Source organism: Symphalangus syndactylus, chromosome 21 (genome assembly GCF_028878055.3).
Source record: "Symphalangus syndactylus isolate Jambi chromosome 21, NHGRI_mSymSyn1-v2.1_pri, whole genome shotgun sequence".
Taxonomy (NCBI): domain Eukaryota; kingdom Metazoa; phylum Chordata; class Mammalia; order Primates; family Hylobatidae; genus Symphalangus; species Symphalangus syndactylus.
Genome location: NC_072443.2, coordinates 78,621,452 through 78,640,628, shown reverse-complemented (window position 1 = coordinate 78,640,628; position 19,177 = coordinate 78,621,452).

Sequence of the window (19,177 nt, the reverse complement as noted above, 5' to 3'; positions counted from 1 at the left end):
TGTCAAAGTGAGTCACTGTGACAGAAGTTTTGTGGTAATGCACAGGTGTTTTGAAGCAAAAAAGTATATCCAAAGACCAGAGCTGAAATTGTTATTGCAATGGTTTTCAACCCTGGTTGCAGATTAGAAAAATACGTGGGAGAATTTTTACATGCTGACACCAATTAAACTATACATCCTGGTGGATATTGCCTGGCATCAATATTTTGTGAAAGACTCGCCATGGGATTCTAATGTGCAGCCAAGGTTGATAGCCACTGCATTGCTATTGCCAGTTAGAATACCATGTCTGTACTTTAACTAGAGTCTACAGTGCTTTGACCCAAAGGAAAATTTTACAGAGGAATTTCAGGTTTGCTCGTTGACTCGGAGAAATATTTTCAGTTGGTTTGGATGTTACATGATGTAATCAGTTTCTTCTTCCATCTAGGCATGGGATGCCAGCATTGTGTTGTAAATTCTCATCATATTTAACTAACAGGGAAATCACACTGGCTGAAGATTTCTGTGAGAGGTGCTCTTGTACCCACTGGTGTGTATCTGTTGAAAGCCTTTTCTGAGCAGTTATGTTCATGCATGGAACCTCAAACACCACGGCACTGGGCTATTGAACACGAAAATCTAAAACACACACAAAAAAATCTATACCCTTAAGACGCTCTACCTCTTCATGCTTGATTTATTCTACTTAGATTTAGTCCATACTGGCATTTCTATATTAAATTGTTTTCCTGCTGTCTTGTATTTTAAAGCCCCTTGAGAAATCCTGACATTAAATTGGCCACACAATAGAAAAACTGGGAGAAGCAAACTCCCTTCCCCCCTCTTTTGTTAGCATGATTGTTTTTGATTAAGTCAAGTCCAAAATGAAAACCACAGGGGCCTTCCATCACAAACATCCATCATAAGCCACGTTGAAGGCATTCTCAGAATCCTGTTAGAACACGGGGAAACTTGCTTGGAAATTCTGACATCTCCAAAACATTTCTGGGGAGTCAGGTTGGGGGTGGAGGTACAGGCAAATATCATTAGACTAAACGGCTCAAGATTAGAGCAGTATCTCCCCCAAAGAGCATTTTTTTCCTAGAGTTTTTCCAAAATGATATCACAACAAAATCCAAGAGATTGTTTAATTTTTTATGACTTTGGCATTTCTTCTTCTCTCAGTTGCTTCTGTTTGTAGTTGCAAATATTTTCTATCTTGATTTCTTATACCTCCATACCAAAGATCATACACCACACATACAGCACAAGTTTCCCACAGAGTGGATGCTGGTCAAGGAGATTTTTATCTGACGCAGAGACTGCTATACATTTTCCCAACTACCTGCAATAAAAATAATAAATGCAGCAATCACTCCTGCTGCTTAGTACAGTTGCTTGCTGATGGTGCCTGTTAAAAGGTTCAGCTTAAGAAGTCTAGCCCTAGCTTCTTTGTGTAACTATCATTTATTCGGTGTTACTATGGGGCAGGGTGTTCTGTGTTTTAAACCCATTTTCTTCTCTAATCCTCACCATGGATAATACTCTCCTCATTTACAAATAAAGAAACTGAGTTCAAGCAGCAGTTATGTCATTAGTTGAAGGCCATGCAGCTAGTATTAGGCGGACCTGAAGAAATCAATCCTAGTTTATTTCACTCCACAGCCCATTTGCTCTCAATAACAACGTGATATTCCGTAGTGGGACAGAGACTATTAAAATCTGGAAGTAAAATAAAATGCATGCATATTTTCTGTCCTGAATCCTTGCAGGGCCATCCTGAAGGATACCGGCATGAGGGAGAACAGTGCAGGAGTACGTTGAAGATCAGATCTTTTTTTTTTTATTTCCATAGGTTTTTGGGGAACAGGTGGTATTTGGTTACATGACTAAGTTCTTTAGTGGTTATTTGTGAGATTTTGCTGCACCCATCACCAGAGCAGTGTACACTGAACCCAATTTGTAGCCTTTTATCCCTCACCCCCTTCCCACCCTTTCCCCTGAAGTCCCCAAAGTCCATTGTGTCATTCTTATGCCTTTGCATCCTTATAGCTTAGCTCCCATTTATGAATGAGAACATACAATGTTTGGTTTTCCGTTCCCGAGTTACTTCTCTTGGAATAATAGTCTCTGATCCCACCCAGGTTGCTGCGAATACCATTAATTCATCATTCCTTTTTATGGCTGAGTAGTATTCCATTATTTGTGTGTGTGTGTGTGTGTATACATATATATGTATATATATGTGTGTGTGTGTGTATACATATATATGTATATATGTGTGTGTGTGTGTGTGTATATCACAGTTTCTTTGTCCACTTGATTGATGAGCATTTGAGCAGATTCCATATTTTTGCAATTGTGAATTATACTGCTGTAAACATACGTGTGCAAGTATCTTTTTCGTATAATGACTTCTTTTCCTCTGGGTAGATACTCAGTAGTGGGATTGCTGATCAAATGGTAGTTCTAATTTTAGTTCTTTAAGGAATCCCTACACTGTTTTCCATTGTGGTTGTACTAGTTTGCAATCCCACCAGCAGTGAAGTATTCCCTTTTCACTGCATCCATGCCAACAGTTATTTTTTTTATTTTTTGATTATGACCATTCTTCCAGGAATAAAATGGTACCACTTTGTGGTTTTGATTTGCATTTCCCTATCATTAGTTATGTTGAGCATGTTTTTCATATGTTTTTTGGCCATTTGTATAGAAGATCAGCTCTTTTATGTAAAGCTGTGTTTCTCCGTCTCTTACTATAAATGTTTGAGGCAGGATAATCGTTGATGACCACGGAGATGGACGGGGGATGGTCTCTCCTGTGGATTGCAACATGTTTAGCATCCCTGGCCTCCACTCACTACATGTGCTAGCAAACCCCCTCCCAGTGACAACAACCAAAAAATGACTCCAGATATTGTCAAATGTTTTCTTTTGGGGGGGGTTGGGAATCATCCCTATTTAAAACTCAGTGACATAGACTAAAATTAGAATGGGGAGCCCTGGAACTGTGCAAAGGCAGCAGCCCTGCTCCATCCCGTCCATTACCAAAAGCCTCCCAGTGAAAACAGAGACACAGGATGAGACAAATCAAAGGAAAATTGATGCTACTAGGAGAACAAAGGAGCTTGAGATTCCTGTAGAGTATTTATGCACCCATCAGATTGACCAGATTGGAGTGCACACCACTCCAGAAGTCAGTGAATCATAACTCCAGATAGCCCCGTTCACATTCTTCTGAGGAGCCATCCAGTTGATGTCCCTTGCAATGTCTGCCTTATGAGACACCTTGATAGATCTATTGTCTGCCCTGTGTTGTGGTCTACATTTCCTATCTCTCAAAAAGAGAACAGACATGGAGATAATAATTGATTGGCAGAGGTTAAGTTTTTAGATCAATGTGTAAAGTATTGCCACTAATCGGTTTCCTTCACAGCACAAAGATCATTCTTGTTCTACAAAATGTTCCTGTATCATATATTTCAAGGACTTTTGACCTAGCATTACGCAAATTCCCAGTGCCCCCAAAGAAACAAGACAAAATAAGCCACAAAAGGTAGTTATTTAAATCTTGGAATGTTAAGGTTCAAGTTAGAATTAAGACCCAGAGAGGCTCCACATAATGAATATTAACCTGAGCCCAGGCCATGTTAGGAAAACAGAGTAAGTATCACACAGATGTAATTTATTTGTTGGTCTTGGTGTACCGATCTTCTTATCTCCGCAAGTTTTGGTCCTGGTGGAATTGCAGACACTTTCAACTCCAGTTCAAGGCGATATCTAGGATGAATAAAAGCCATTTCATTACCAGCTGATACCAAGCAAAGAGAGAGGGGGAACAGGAATGTTCTAAGATTCCAAAGGCATTTTCTCCAGAGCAGCTCTCATACAAGTCCATCTGCAATTCATTTTCTATTTCAAACAGGCTCAAGACAGTGGGCTCTTCAAAATTAAACACAACGGCAGAAAGCTTTATAGCATGGTTTTTCATGGTCCTTTTGCTTGCAGCCATCACTGGATGTCACAGGAGATGTGGTCCCCTCGTTGTCATGGTAACAAGATGCTACTGGGTTGGCTGCCAGCCACTGGGAGCCTGGAAATAATATTCACACCACATGGACACTTCACCCCCTGGCACTTTGGGGTCCCAAATTGAACCAATGGCATTGTGTCCCTGCTAGAATCCACTCCAGGGGTTTCCTTCAAGTAAGCTAGAGCTGGGACGCAAGCTTGGCTTTGAAACCGCTCCCTGCCACAGAGCTGAACCGACAAAATGAGTTATTTCAGGCAGAAGAGCCAGCCTCCTTTGAGCTTGGGACCTCTCTGCCCTTGCCAGATGATTCAAAGCACGAATCTGATTTTTTCCTCTTCCTTGCTAATCTTCCTTCTGATGTTCAGGCCATGTGTGTGTCTCACAAACATTTTTACAAGTAGGAGAGTGAGGGAAAGGAAAAACAAAATAGCTAATTCTCCCACTCCACCCCTTGAAACATTCTTCTGTTAAATAAGCCTTATAGATGCACTAAAATCTCTGGCTGAAACAGGCACATCTGAAAACGTGTAACTTTTCCTTATTCCAGGTTATGCCATCCCTTGGTTTTATCAATAAATGCTGGTTGCCAGGTTTTTGTCCCTATTCTTCGCACTGCAGCTGGCATACCATGAACACCAGATGCACAAGGAAAGAAGATAAATCCCGGGGTCCGGGATGACAGCCTTGATGGATTTCAGAGAGCAGCAGTCAGTGGATCACAGTTCAGAAACCAAAAGGGAGTTCAAAGTACATGTGATCTCTTTACCCAAGGAAATGCCAAAGGAGGAACCCTTGTCTCTCTGCTTCCTTTGTTAATCTCTTACAGTCCATTTTCCAAAAGGCAAAGAATGATCACAAGGAAATGAGCCTACGTTACCTTTTTACTTACAGCATTCCATCTCCTTCAGCAAAATCCAAAGTTTTATCATGGCTTCCATGGCCTGGACTGTAATCGGCTACCTCGCTGATCACATCTCCCACTTTTGTCCTCTTGGTAACTCCAGTTCGGCCCTCTGGATTCCTTTTCTTTGAATGCACAGAGCAAGCTCCTGCCCTTTGTTCAAATGTCAACTCATGAGGGCGGCCTCAGCTGACCAGCCAATAGAGCCCTCTCTCAGCCTCCCAACCTGTTATTCTGGATGTCCCTTACCCTTAATTTGTTTCTTGTCATATAAAACATTAATCTGCTTGTCATTCCCGCTCTGAAAAGTCAACTCTCTGGAAAGCAGGAACTTCATCATTCAGGTGGTCAAGGAAGGCCTCTCTGAAGAGGTGACATATGAGCAGGGACCTCAGTGATCCCTGAAAGACACAAGGGATTAAGCTGGAGGAAGAGCAGTCCTGCCAGGACAGAAGCACAAAGACCACGAGATAGGGCCCAGCTTGGCAATTCCGTACAAAAACAAGGGAAAAGTTTTCTAATAATTTTCTAGTAATTCTAAAATGTTGGCTTCTTTTCTTCCCAGAAAACAAACAAGCTTCTCTTTCAGATGAAGTTTATTATTTTTCATAGTTAGATGAAGACTTTGCATTCTTATAGATTTGCATTCAAAAGAATGTCCTCTGATCATGGACGTGGGAAGATATGTGGGACCAGTAGAAATATTGTGAAAGACAGTACTTCTGGGAAAAAGAATTCTCAGACTGCTGTTAATAATTCACCCCTCCTCTAGCTCACAGGAAGATTCTTATCTGGACTTTTAAAAATGCCTTCTTTCAGTTTAAGTCTATCTCTATCCTTGTTAGAAAATCAGGATTAAGCAAATGAAGTGTCATCTCAACCAATATCAAAAAGATTGTCCTATAGAGAAAACAGGATAAGGCTTAATTCTCTCAAGGAGGTGAAAAAAGGGAAAGACAAATTGCTAATTCACGGTTACTCTGAGTCTCTGTATGACTGGATGCACTTTTTTCTTTTATTAGGATAGATGGGATTAGAGTTGTTTTGAATTCTTAAAATGTATATAAGATACCCATATCAAAGCTTAGCTTAGAGCAAGGAATTATCTACCAGGTAATATCTGTGGGGTTGATGGGAGATTTTAGACCAGACATTTGTAATTCAATTCTGCCAAAAGATCTGGGTTGCTCATGTTTTTAAGTAGCTTTGACTTCTGTATGTGCCTCTCCATAAGGAGCCACAGCAGGTACCAGGCCCATCTATCACCTAATGTACAGGAAAAGATATCATAAACTATTTTGCCCCAAGGTGACAGCAACTTAATATGCTACCTTCTCCACAGATGTTTCCGTTACAATTTTATTTTGCTGAAAAACTTACTAAGCATCTGCTATGAACCAGGCTTTCTGTTCACTGATTACATTTGTCTTATTCAGTAATTCATAACAAAGTGACACTACTAGGTTTAGGTTTGGGATGGAGACATAGGTACTTTGAAAAAAAATACATATTTTTAATTACTCTATTTTCTGTTCCATGATACAAACTATAAAAATGAGAGCTCAGGCCGAGCGTGGTGGCTCACACCTGTAGTCCCTGAACTTTGGGAGGCCAAGGAGGTGGGAGTTCAAGACCAGCCTGACCAACATGGCAAAACTCCATCTCTACTAAAAACACAAATATCAGCTGGGCCTGGTGGCACGTGCGTGTAATCCCAGCTACTCGGGAGGCTGAGGTAGGAGAATCACTTGAACCCAGAAGCCAGAGGCTTCAGTGAGCCAAAATTGTGCCACTGCACTCCAGCCTGGGCAACAGAGTGAGAACTTACCTCAGAAAAAAAAAAGAAAAGAAAGAAACCTTAACCAAAATTTTCTCGGCTAGTGGCCTCATGTCAGTTGACCCCAGGCCCAGAGCTTCAGTAATTTTACCTCCTCTCTTTGACCCCCACCCCAGGCATGGGATAAGCTTCCTTCCATTGCTTCTGTTTGGGTTGCCTCAATGACTCCTGTTGGCTTCTCAGCCTCGCTTCTATCATCTGTGTAATGAATTCTCTACACTATATCCCTTCAATTTCAAATACATTGAGTGATTTCTGTTTTTTTCAGTTGCATCTGGATTGATACAGAAGCCACATGTAATACTTCCAAGGTAATAGTTAAAAGAAGAACTGAGAATAGAACTCAAGTCTGTCTGCATTCAACAGCTATACTCTTTCCGCAGCATTTTGCTACTTGGATAAATTAACTTAATGAATATTTATTAAACTCCCATTATGTACTAGGCAGTGGGTAAATAAGGTTCTGAAAGCAAGGGCTTACTGCTGACCAGGACCTTCAATGTTCCCCTAGTTTGGACCTTGTTTACAGATAAAAGATATTAAGAGGATTCCCTTCCTAAGAGTCAGCCTGGTTTGTTACTCTGCCTGCATTTATGAGCTCAATTACTGTAATATCAGGAGACTCAGCTGTATTCAAAACTCGCACCATAGCAAGTAACCCCAAATGATACTGTGAAATGCATCTTGTTTTTCCTCTTTTCCCTGTATCTTACCAGTAGGGAAATAATGGTATTAGAAAATCCATTTTGCCACCTCATCTCTTCCTGTATCTTGTCAGCAGGGGAGGAATCAAAGTAAATGGCAGTGGCCCTGAGGCAGCAGATAATTACTGGGAGACTGAGCATGTCCACTTTAAAATTTGTGGGGTTGAAGCACATCTAGGAGGAATTTGGTGATGTACACAGACGGGAGGGCTTTTGTTTTGTGTTTGTTTCATGCTGAACCTCAGGTTGTAAAGTTTGTGTATTTAGATATGTGCAATAAGCCGAATGCATTAAACTCCATGTCCAATGTAAACCAACAAACAAACTGAGGCACACAAAGATGACATGACTTACCCAACATCACAATCCCAGTTTGTTGCAAATACAGTTGATAAGACCAATCGTTAAAGTTTCTTTCACAGAGAAAAGAAGGACCACTTCCCTTGGTTTTGCTAATAAAACATTTTAAATCATTTGTTTACACACACACAGAATTGTAAGTTTAGAAACCCTTGGGAAATATATTACAAATAGTGGAATGCAGAGAGCAGACAAATTCACAGAGCAAAAAGCAATTCTACTGCTTGGAATATCTTTCCTCAATAAAAATGATTATCTGTACAAGAAAAGAACCCCCTGAACATATCCAGAATCCTCCATATGCATGAGAAATACAATGGCTTATAAATGAGCACGTGCACTGGCCGCCCTTCACCATGAGGATTGCTGAAGACAATAAACAAATGAACAAACACATATCTGCATGTGTATACATTCTGAGTATTAAATCATGTTTCATTAGGATTATAAGTGCTGATTAAGAAGATAAATTTAAATTCTTTTCTAGTTCAGAAATTAAAAACCTCAATCCTTGGATTTAATGACTTTATCACCTTCCTCTATCAACCACACTTGGGTCTCAGTCAAATCTTGACCTCACCAGGGAATAATTCATAATTATATGCTGGTCTAGAAAGAAAGAAAACAGTTTTTAAAATCTGAATGTGATAGTTTTAAAATGTGTCCACAAATTATTGGCTGTGTATTTCATCAAGAATGGAATCTTATTTCACTCCCATTGAACGTGGCTCACTTCTGACAAAGAGAAGGCAGCAGAAGTTGTGGTGTATGACTACTGAGGCTAGATCCATAAAAGGTACCGGGCTGTCTCTCTTCTTGGGACATAGGCCTCTGGAGCCCTAAGCCACCATGTAAGAAGTCTGGCCACCTATAACCACCATACTGGAAAGACCATACAGGGAGACCACAGAGAAAGCAAGAGAGAGAGAAAGGAATTACAGTTGTTTGAGTGATCCTAGTCCAGGTACCAAATATATGAGTGAGGATGCCTTCAAGGTGACACCAGCTCAGCCACCATTTCATTGCAACTGTTTTAATAACCCCATGTGAGAATCATCTAGCTAAGCCTATTCAGCCCAGAAGACTATCAGCAATAATAATAAACGATTATTGTTGTTTTGGGCCATTATGTTTGGGGTGATTGTATGTAGCAATAAATAACAATTTCATTCTAATAAATCATCTTTCTACTTAGTGTACTTACGGTACCTTTTGACTGCTTGGACTCTTTTTCCCTTTTTGGAACTCTTCCCCTCCCAATGCCATACGATTTTTCTGGGTTATCTACTAGGCAACTTGGAGTCTTCGGCCTCGTGGCCAGATATGTGGTCCAACCTGGCCCATCGGAATATCCTGGATGTAGTGATTGGTTCAAGGAACATGATACATGATTCAGCAGAGCCAACCAGAGACCTCCATGGAGATCAATGCCCACTCTGGAGAAAAGAGATGATGTCCTTTTCTCTGGATTTTCTAGCTTTGGAGTGGTATCTTGGCTAACAGGAGAGAGACAGTTGCCCTGGGAATAAAGACAGGATAAGAGAAGGCAGAATACAGAGATAGAGGTGTGGAAAGCAGGGATTGAGGATAGTGGAGAAACAGAGGGAGTGATTAAATCATGATGGCAACATTTGAACTCCTGCATCTAGTCAAACTGAAGCCAGGATTTGCCATCATGGACTTTTCAGACACACGAGCTGATAAAGTCTCTTCTTCCTTTAACTTGAGTTTGGTTTCTTTTGTTTGCAAAGAGGGTTCTTTCATATTTAAGAATTCAATATGATTTTAGAAAAAAAGGTCCAGGAAAGATCCAAAGAGATGTATACAATTTTAGCCAGAAATAAATTATGATTATAATTATTCAAACAAATGCTACATGCCTGTGTGAAAAAACAAAATACGCAATTTATTTTTATGAACATAACAAAGGAAGACAAAGAAATAAAAAGTACAAAATTGAAGGTTCAGGATAAAGATTGAAATCAGCTTTGATAATTGTATTATTTTAGGCTGGACATTTTACTTTGAGACCTAAAACTCAATGGTTTAAAACATTTTTTATCTCAGAGTTTTTTTGGGTCAGGTATGCAGGAGCAGTGTACAGGGACCTCTGTCTCAGTATCTCTCAAGCTGCAATCAAGGTGTCTCTCTGGGGCTGGGGTCTCACCTGAAAGCTCAACTGGGGAAGGATCCACTTCCAAGCTCACTGACATGATTGTTGGCAGGTTTCATATCCCCATAGGCTATAGAATGAGAGTCTCAGTTTCTCACTGGGTGTTGGCAAAAGGACTCCCTCCTTTTCTTGCTACATGGACTTCTCCGAAGGGCAGTTCAGAACATGGCAGCTGGCTACCATCAGGACAACCAAATGAGACAGAGTGAGGGATTGAGAGCAAAACAGAAATCACAGACTTTGAAAACCCAGTCCCGGAAGTGATATCCCATTACTTTGCCCTATTCTATCCCTTAGAAGCAAGTTACTAGGTCCATCATTCCTAAGAGGATTACACAAGAACATGAAGGCAAGATCCAGGGATCATTAAAAGCCAAGTATCCTTCCAGGAGTATCCTCACTTCACAGGGGCTTCTATGTGTTCAGAGACCAAACTTAAAGCCAGAGTGTCTTATGACAGAGTTATAAGTACAGAAACTGATGATGCACATAAATCCCTTTAGGGAGGGAAGGATTTTCCAAAATCTAGTTAGCTCCAGAATTTTCATATATTAGGGGATTGTGGCCAACAGTCTTGTTAGAGGATGAAAACTTGATTTGTCTTAAAGCTGCATTTACCTAGGAAGCACATTCTTTTTACATAGCTTGTTGGTGAGCTATTGAGGGGTAGGTATAGTAAAAGGACTTTATGATGTCATTAGATCTTTTCCAAGCCCCAAGTGTGCCAGCATCAGAACTTTTTGAATCATAACACAAAAGCAACACCTTTCTTTGTCTAAAGGAAGATTGATCTTAGACCCAGGTCTTCCTAACCAAGCCATTGATGGCACTCTTACCTGGCACCACTGCTTAGGAACATAAGTGCCTTTGAACCTGTAGGAATTATAGCTAGTGTTCAGAGTAGACAACTGCTGTGGAATGGGAAAAACATTGCAAGCTATCTGCTCATCAGAAGCACTTGGGTCCCTTCTGTTTTGAAAAATGTTTATGTTTGCTTCTTTCTAACCACTAATTACTCCATAAAATCCTGTTTGGCTATTGTAAACATGTGCCTCTAGCTAAATGAATCCATAAAACCAAAACAACACCATTAGAACAGCTCTTTGTTAAGCTTTAGGAATGGACTATCATTACTTGTATTTGGCACAAGGAATAAAAACGAAATCATTTGCATAAATATTATTGAAATTAGAATCTTAAAAGAAGGTTTATACCCCAAGGTGCTTTATTCTAAAAAATAGTATCAATTTTTTTGAGAAGTATCTATAGAAGGAACTATTATTTATTATGTTTTAGGGCTTTTTTTCCACTACATAGAGGGGTACAATCTAGATTTTGCATGTTTGTTATTTATTCTCAAATAAGTACCTCTATTTTCCTTTCCATATAAAAGACAATGTCAGATTGTCCCTGGAGAACAATAGGCACTGGCAAGTAGCCTGAAGATCTCCTTCATATGCATGTTTCCCAGGTGAAGGGCCAACGCAGAAGTGGAGAGTAAATCACCAGTAGGGGATTGGTTTTGGCAACATGAGAATTTGCTCAGCTTGATTCAAGTTGTGTATGTGCCAAGTTCACTCAAGAACACAACACATAACCTGCCATCTAGATATTAAGCCAGGATATGTGATGTACAGAGAAATATATGTCAGCAGAGAGCTCTGCTACAAAACTTCTTTCCATCACCAAAATAACAATAGAAAAATTGATGCTTTTTCTATTGTAGATCAGTGGTCCTGATCTTCAAAATTGTAATAAATCTTCCTTAATGTTAATTCCCAAGCTAATTATGAACAACCTGAGCACAAAGTCTAACGCTTGGAGTTTTCTGTGAGTAATGCTCCTCCCTCTTCCTAAAATCCCTTCAACCGAAGAATGGAAGCAAGGTAAGAAGGGACAAGTGTCTCCCCTCTGTTGCCTCACTATTTTCCATTAGAAGCATCTCATGTTGGGTGGCGGGTGGGGGGGCAGTCTGATTTCGCTGGAGCAGCTCTCAGGTCTTGTGGCCAAAGGGATGACGCCAGAGGTCCACAACGCTGGGAACTCCCAAGATGGAATAGTCCTTGAAGCCATTTTGAAGGGACTTGCTTGGATTTATAATTCAGCTGAGTGTAATTGTGACAGGAGACATGATAGCCAAAAGCTTGAACTGTCGATCTTAATTCTCAGATCCTCCAACTCAGTGTGAAGGTCCTATCTTTCCTACCTGCCTTTGGGAACACCAAAGTCACCTTTTCTATGCTCTGGCCCCCTACCTTCATAAATAGCTCTTAGTTACAAACTACTGATGACTTCCTGTATGGACATAGATTATTTTTAGCAATTTTACTCAAAACCTTTAGACTGGACATTGCTGTGATTTTCTAATATTCACTTAATTCCTCCCCTGTAGGAAAGTGGACACACAGTTTGGGAAGAAGAGCCTCACCCTCAAGACTCCCACTCCAGGTGAGTGGTGCTGATGCTTTCCAGTCTTTTACTTATCATGGGGGGTGGGGTGCCCTGAAGGCTAAGAGCACAGGTGCTGGTGTTAGATCCTAAGTTCCAATGTTAGTTCTGCCTCTTACCTTCTTCAACCTTCATTTTCTTCATTTCTACAATGGGGATTACAATGGTACCCCTCCTTCAGGGCATGTTGTGAGGGTTAAATGAGACTGTCCACGCAAAATGGTTTTAGCAGTGCATATAGTAGGCATTCAGAACATAACAGGGATATAGTGGGGCTCAACACAAGGCAGCAAGTGTGACCATTATATTAATGTTTCAGGGGAAAAGTGGTGCCAAAGGTGACTTCATGAATTCAGAAAGCAAAAGACTGAGAGAGTAACAATATATGAGGCTTTAAATGGAAATGGACAAGTTGGGTGGGAAGGAAGAAGTTAGATAGGCAAGTGTCTAGGCAATTGGCTTGTGTGTCCTGTGGCTGCAGAGATGGTGGGACAAGTAATAAGCTCCCAGGTCTGTCAAGTTGCTCTTCTCCCAACCCCTGGGGATCTGTTGAGGCCACAACAAAGTCTTAGTACTGAGGTAATGGAAACTTAGTAGTATCAAATACAACCCTCTCTTTTTCCAGATGGAGAAATGACTTGCTCTAGGTCATGCAATGGTTCATGGTAGAAATAGAAATGCAACAAAGATCTCCCGGCAGCCAGACTGGCATTTTTTAACCCAGCAACCAGGTATCTAATTAGCTTCTATTGTAATGCTCTCATGAAAGCATTCAGCGTATCATGACCTGCAAGACAACTTTACACTCAAACAAATCCTAGTTAAAGCTTTTACTACTGAGAAGAAAAATGTGGCACCATGCATTCCTTTGCATCCGTGAGAAGACTAGAAAGCAATCATTATTTTGCTAAAATTTGCAAACCATTGAATCAATAGAATGTACTTACATTAGGGTATCAGTCTACACACAAAAGAGTTAACCAAAGAACATAAACTGGGTGCAAGCAGAAAGATGGGATGTTGATTAAGAAAAATGGTCCTAGCTAAACCAGAAGGGCTAAAAGGTGCTTTCACAATCGAAAATTTACCGTTTTGACCCTTATAACTGTCACGAGATCTGGGACACAAGGACCCACATTTCAACTCTCTTCCACTTACTAGCTTTGGGAACTGGGCCAGTTACTTAAACTCTCAGGGCTCCAGATTCTGCTTCTATAAACAGAAGATAATAACATCTGACTCACAGCATTGTTTTCATGAGACATTAGTGAGAAATTGTTGATGATGTCCAGCACAGTACCAGACCCAGGGTGTTTGGCACTGCCTCTTCCAATCCAGGTATAGCCAAAGATACTCATTTTCTGGAAAAGCAATAATTATCTGTTATGCAGCAGGTCTTTCCTAATTGGGCTCTTGTTCTGTTTTGTTTTAAGGATTTTTCCAAATTAAATACAGAGCAAGGAAGCTGGTTTAGATTACAGGGTCACTGCAAAATAACTGAGACAGTAGATACGACCTATTCTCAAGCTGCCACAGTATAATTGGGAATATTTTCTTTGTCTTGGGAAGGAGCCACAGCTGTAAGCCTCCTTTCCTCTGCTTTGTGGATCATATCAACCAAGGGAGCCACTTTGACAGCTCTGCAGCCCTGGCCCATGCTTGAGAGTTTCCCTTCCTCTGACCTTCCTAGGGTCTCTTCCCAGAAGGATTGCTTTGCACTCGCCTCAGCATCATTGAAATTCCCTCTACTTACAGTTATGGCTGCAAGCAAGATCATCATAAGTGTACTGATGATGTTACTGATGGAAACTCTAATGCCATCTGTTGGTGGTGGGGAGAGTTGATATGCTTCTAGTAGAGTGTGTGGCTTTATTGAATTCTGAAACTATTTGAGATAGGTTTTCCCCCAAAGATTGTCACAAATTCTCCTTACAGGAAATACTAATGGAAGTTCTTTAGGCTGAAACAAAGTAATCCCAGATGCTACTTCAAATCCACATGAAAAACAAAATAAAAAACAAGTATACTGGTAAAAGTAATTATGTTATTATAAAAGATAGTATGAATTTCTTCTCCTTTCTCCTCTTGTAATAACTGATTTACAAAGCACTTGTATAAAACATATGTATAAAATTGTAGTGCTATAGGCTTGTAACATATAGAAGTGTAGAATATTTGACAATAAGAGCACAAAGATGGTAGGTAAGAGCAAAGCTGTTTTGAAGAAAAGGAATGACACCAAACAGTAACTTGAATCCACAGAAATAAATGAAAAGAACCAGAAATGGCAGATAGGATGATTAATATTAAAAAAAAAAACTCTACAAACATGTATGTACTCTCCTGTCTTCTCCGCTTTCTTTTTCTTTTCTTTCTTTCTTTCTTTATTTTTTATTTTATTGTACTTTTTGAGACACGATCTTGCTCTGTTGCCTAGGTTGGAGTGCAGTGGCATGAACATGGCTCACTACAGCCTCGACCTCCTGGGCTCATGTGATCTTCCCACCTCAGTCTCCCAAGTAGTTGGGACCACAAGCATGTGCCACCTTGCCTGGCTAATTTTTTTGATGGTTGTTTGTTTTTGTAGAGATGATGACTTGCTATGTTGCCCAGGCTCAGTTTCCTTAATAGACATAAAACTATATAAAGCAATAATTACAAAAAATATAGAGTTTGCAACATATATGAATATAATACATATAACAATAATGACGTAAAAGGGGGAAAACAGAATAGGACTATATCAAAGTAGTGTTTCTGTATCTCACTGGAATTAAGGTGGTATAAATCTAAGTCAATTCTGATTATTTAAAATGTGTGTGGTAAATCCTAGATCAGCTACTAAGAAAATAACTTAAAAATAAAAAGTGAAAATATCATTAAAGGAATTAAAATGTTTTATTAGAAAATACTTAATGCAAAAGAAAGTAGTAAAGGAGGAATAAAGGAACAAAAAAGACATGAGCCATATAGAAAGTAAAAAGCAAAATGGCAGATATAAATCCAACTAGACAGTAATAATAGTAAATGTGAATGCATTAAGCAATTCAGTTGAAAGGCAGAGATAGATAAAAAAAAACAAGATCCAACTATATACCTCTACAAGAGACATGATTTAAATTCAAAGACACAATACAGAGAAAGTAAAATGATCAAAAAAGACATATTATTTAAAGAGCAACCATTTTTAAAACTGCATTAATATTAGACAATACACTTTGGAACAAAAAGTGTTACAATAAACTTTAGGATAAAAAGTTTTGAGAGTCTGGTCACGGTGGCTCACATCTGTAATCCCAGCATTTTGGGAGGCCAAGGCAGGTGGATCACTTGAGGTCAGGAGTCTGAGACCAGCCTGACCAACATGGTGAAACCCCATCTCTACTAAAAATTCACACACATAAAAATTAGCTGGGTGTGGTTTCGGGCACCTGTAATCCCAGCTACTCAGGAGGCTGAGGCAGGAGAATCACTTGAACTCAGGAGGTGGAGGTTGCAGTGAGCCAAGATCGCGCCACTGCACTCCAGCTTGAGTGACAAAGCAAGACTCCATCTCAAAAAAAAATAATAAAAAGTTATGAGATAAAAAGGGATATTTTATGATGGCAAAAGGGCCAGTCATACAGAAAGATAAACATTTATTCATCTAAAACTGAGCCTCAAAATATAAGAAGTAAAACTAACAGAAGTGAAGGAAGAAATAGACAATTCAGCAATAATAGAGACTTTAATACTCTACTTTCAATAATGTATGGAACAATTAGAAGGAGATCAACAAGGAAAAAGAAAACTTGAACAATACTATCAACCAATTAGACCTAACAGAAATGTATAAAACATTCCACCAACAACAGCAGAATACACATTCTTCTCAATTGCACATGGAACAGTCCCCAGGATAGGCCATATCTAGGCCATAAAACAATTCTCAATAAATGTAAAATGACTGAAATCATACTAAGTATATTCTGTAACCACAATGAAATAAAATGAGAAATCATTAACAAAAAGAAATTTGGAGAATTCACAAATATGTGAAAAATACACAACACATACCTAAATAATCAATAGATCAAAGAAATCACAAGGGAAATTAGAAAATTCTCTGTGATAAATAACAATGAAAACACATCAAAACTCACAGGATGCAGGTAAAATAGTGCTTGGAGGGAAATTTATAGCTGTAAATGCCTACATTAAAAGAGAAGAAAGTCTTGATCTCGATAACATAAACTTCAACCTTAAGATACTAGAAAAAGAAGAGTAAGCTAATTCCAAGAGAATAGAAGAAAGGAAATATTAATAGCAAAGATTTGAGCAGAAATTAATGAAACAGAGAAGAGAGAAACAATAGAGAAAAATCAATGAAAACAAAGTGAAGCCACCAATAATTCCTCTCCTCCCTGTACACACATGCAGCTTCTTCCACCAAGAGGTGGGGGTCTATCTCTTTTCTCTTTGAATCTGGATTGTTGTGATTTTCACTGACCAATCAAATATGGCAGAAATGCTACCTAAAGAGGTCACCATGCTACCCAAGTACAGGCTAGCCTGGTGAAAGAGGGGGCTCAGGGAGAGGCCCTGGAAGATGAGAGAACAGGAGGTGAAAAACAAAACCTTCCTAATTAGCAAGCACTGAGACCTCAGATATGTGAGGGAAGGGCTTGAGGATCACAGCCGAGCCTAGCCACCAGCTGACTGTAACTTCATGAGGTATCCCAGCCAACACCATGTTGGGGAAAAGACTCCCTAGTCAACTGACAGAATTGTAAAAAAAATACATGGTTGTGTTAAGCCACTAAGCCATAAGTAACTGAAAGCAATTTTTAGGTTGAACGCTCATAAGGAGAGGAACTTCTAATATAGTAACGTTGGCCAAATCTCAGCCTCGTTCCTCTATAATGTTAAAAAACAAAAGGTCTCAATCTTCTAGTCTAGAGATCTTCAAACTATAATAGATGAAACTAGATAAAAATTAAGTTTCTCTTGGTGGGATGGCCAGGGGAAGACATTCAGAAATTCACCTGTTTGGCCTCTCTAAATCACTTTCTCTTTTTTTTAAGTTAGCTTTTTTTTTTTTTTTTTTTTTTTTTTTTACTTTAAGTTCTGGGATACATGTGCAGAACGTGCAGCTTTGTTACAGGGTATACACGTGCCATGATGGTTTGCTGCACCCATCAACACGTCATCTACATTAAGTATTTCTCTTAATGCTATCCCTCCCCAATCCCCCTACCCCTCGACAGGCCCTGGTGTGTGATGTTCCCCTCCCTATGTCCAGGTGTTCTCATTGTTTAACTCCCACCTACGAGTGAGAACATGCAGTGTTTAGTTTTTTGTTCCTGTGGTAGTTTGCTGAGAATGATGGTTTTCAGCTTCATCCATGTCCTTGCAAAGGACATTACCTCAACCTTTTTTATGGCGCCATAGTATTCCATGGTGTATATGTGCCACGTTTTCTTTATCCAGTCTATCATTGATGGGCATTTGACTTGGTTCCAAATCTTCGCTATTGTGAACAGTGCTGCAATAAACATATGTGTGCATGCGTCTTTATAGTAGAATGATTTATAACCTTTTGGGTATATACCCAGTAATGGGATTGCTGGGTCAAATGGTATTTTTAGTTCAAGATCCATGATTTAAATCAAGACCATTATTTTACAGATGAGGCACAGAAGGAGAAAGGAAGCTTTCCAAGAACTATAAGAAGTTTCAGACTGACTTCTAATCAAAGTCAGGTTTCCTCAATCTTATTCAATACTTCATCTTCAACACATGGAATTTTAGAGGGGGGACTTTATTTTTTGTGCCTGCTTTTTGGATCACTTGTCACTGTAACAGGCCAGCTAAGGCAAAATAGTTAAGACATGATTTTGGAACCACATTCCCTTACTACCTGTGTGACTGAAACCTCTGACAGCAACAGAGATCACCACTAAGTCCCCAAGATGGCAGCATTTTTCCCTGAGTGATCAACCAACTACTTGGTGGCAGGGTGATTACAGTGGACCCCTTCCACCATGGAAAGAGCAGCATTTTGTCCTTACTGGGATAGACACTTATTCTGGATACACATTTGCCTTCCCTAAATGTAATGCTTCTGCCAGAACTACCATCTGTAGACTAGCAGAATGCCTATCCACCCTCATGGCATTCTACAATTGCTTCTGATCAAGCAACTCACTTCACAGCAAATGAAGTGGGGCTCATGGGATTCACTAATCTTACCATATTCCTCACCATCCTGAAGCAGCTGGCTTGACACAATGATGAAATAGACTTTCAAAGACTCAGTTACAGTACCAGCTACAGTGAGGGTCTGGGACAAAGTGCTCCAGGAGGCAGTATATGCTCTGAATCAGTATCCAATATATGGTGTTACTTCTCCCATAGCTAGCATTCATGCGTCCAGGAATCAAGGGGTGGTCTACTGGCATAGACCCCTGGTGATCCACTACCAAAAGTTTTATTTCCTGTCCCTGAGACCTTATTCTCTGTCAGTCTAGAGGCCTTATTCTAAAAGGAGGAATACTTCCACCAGGAGAAACAAAAATTAATCCACTGACCTGGAATTTAAGACCCCTGCGCTGACACTTTGGGCTCCTCTTGGCTCTGAAACAACAAGCAAAGAAGAGAGTGGCTGTGATGGCTGGGGTGATTGATCCTGATCACCAGGGAGAAATTGGACTGCTACTCCACATTGAAGGTAAGAAAGAGTATGGGTGGAGTACAGGAG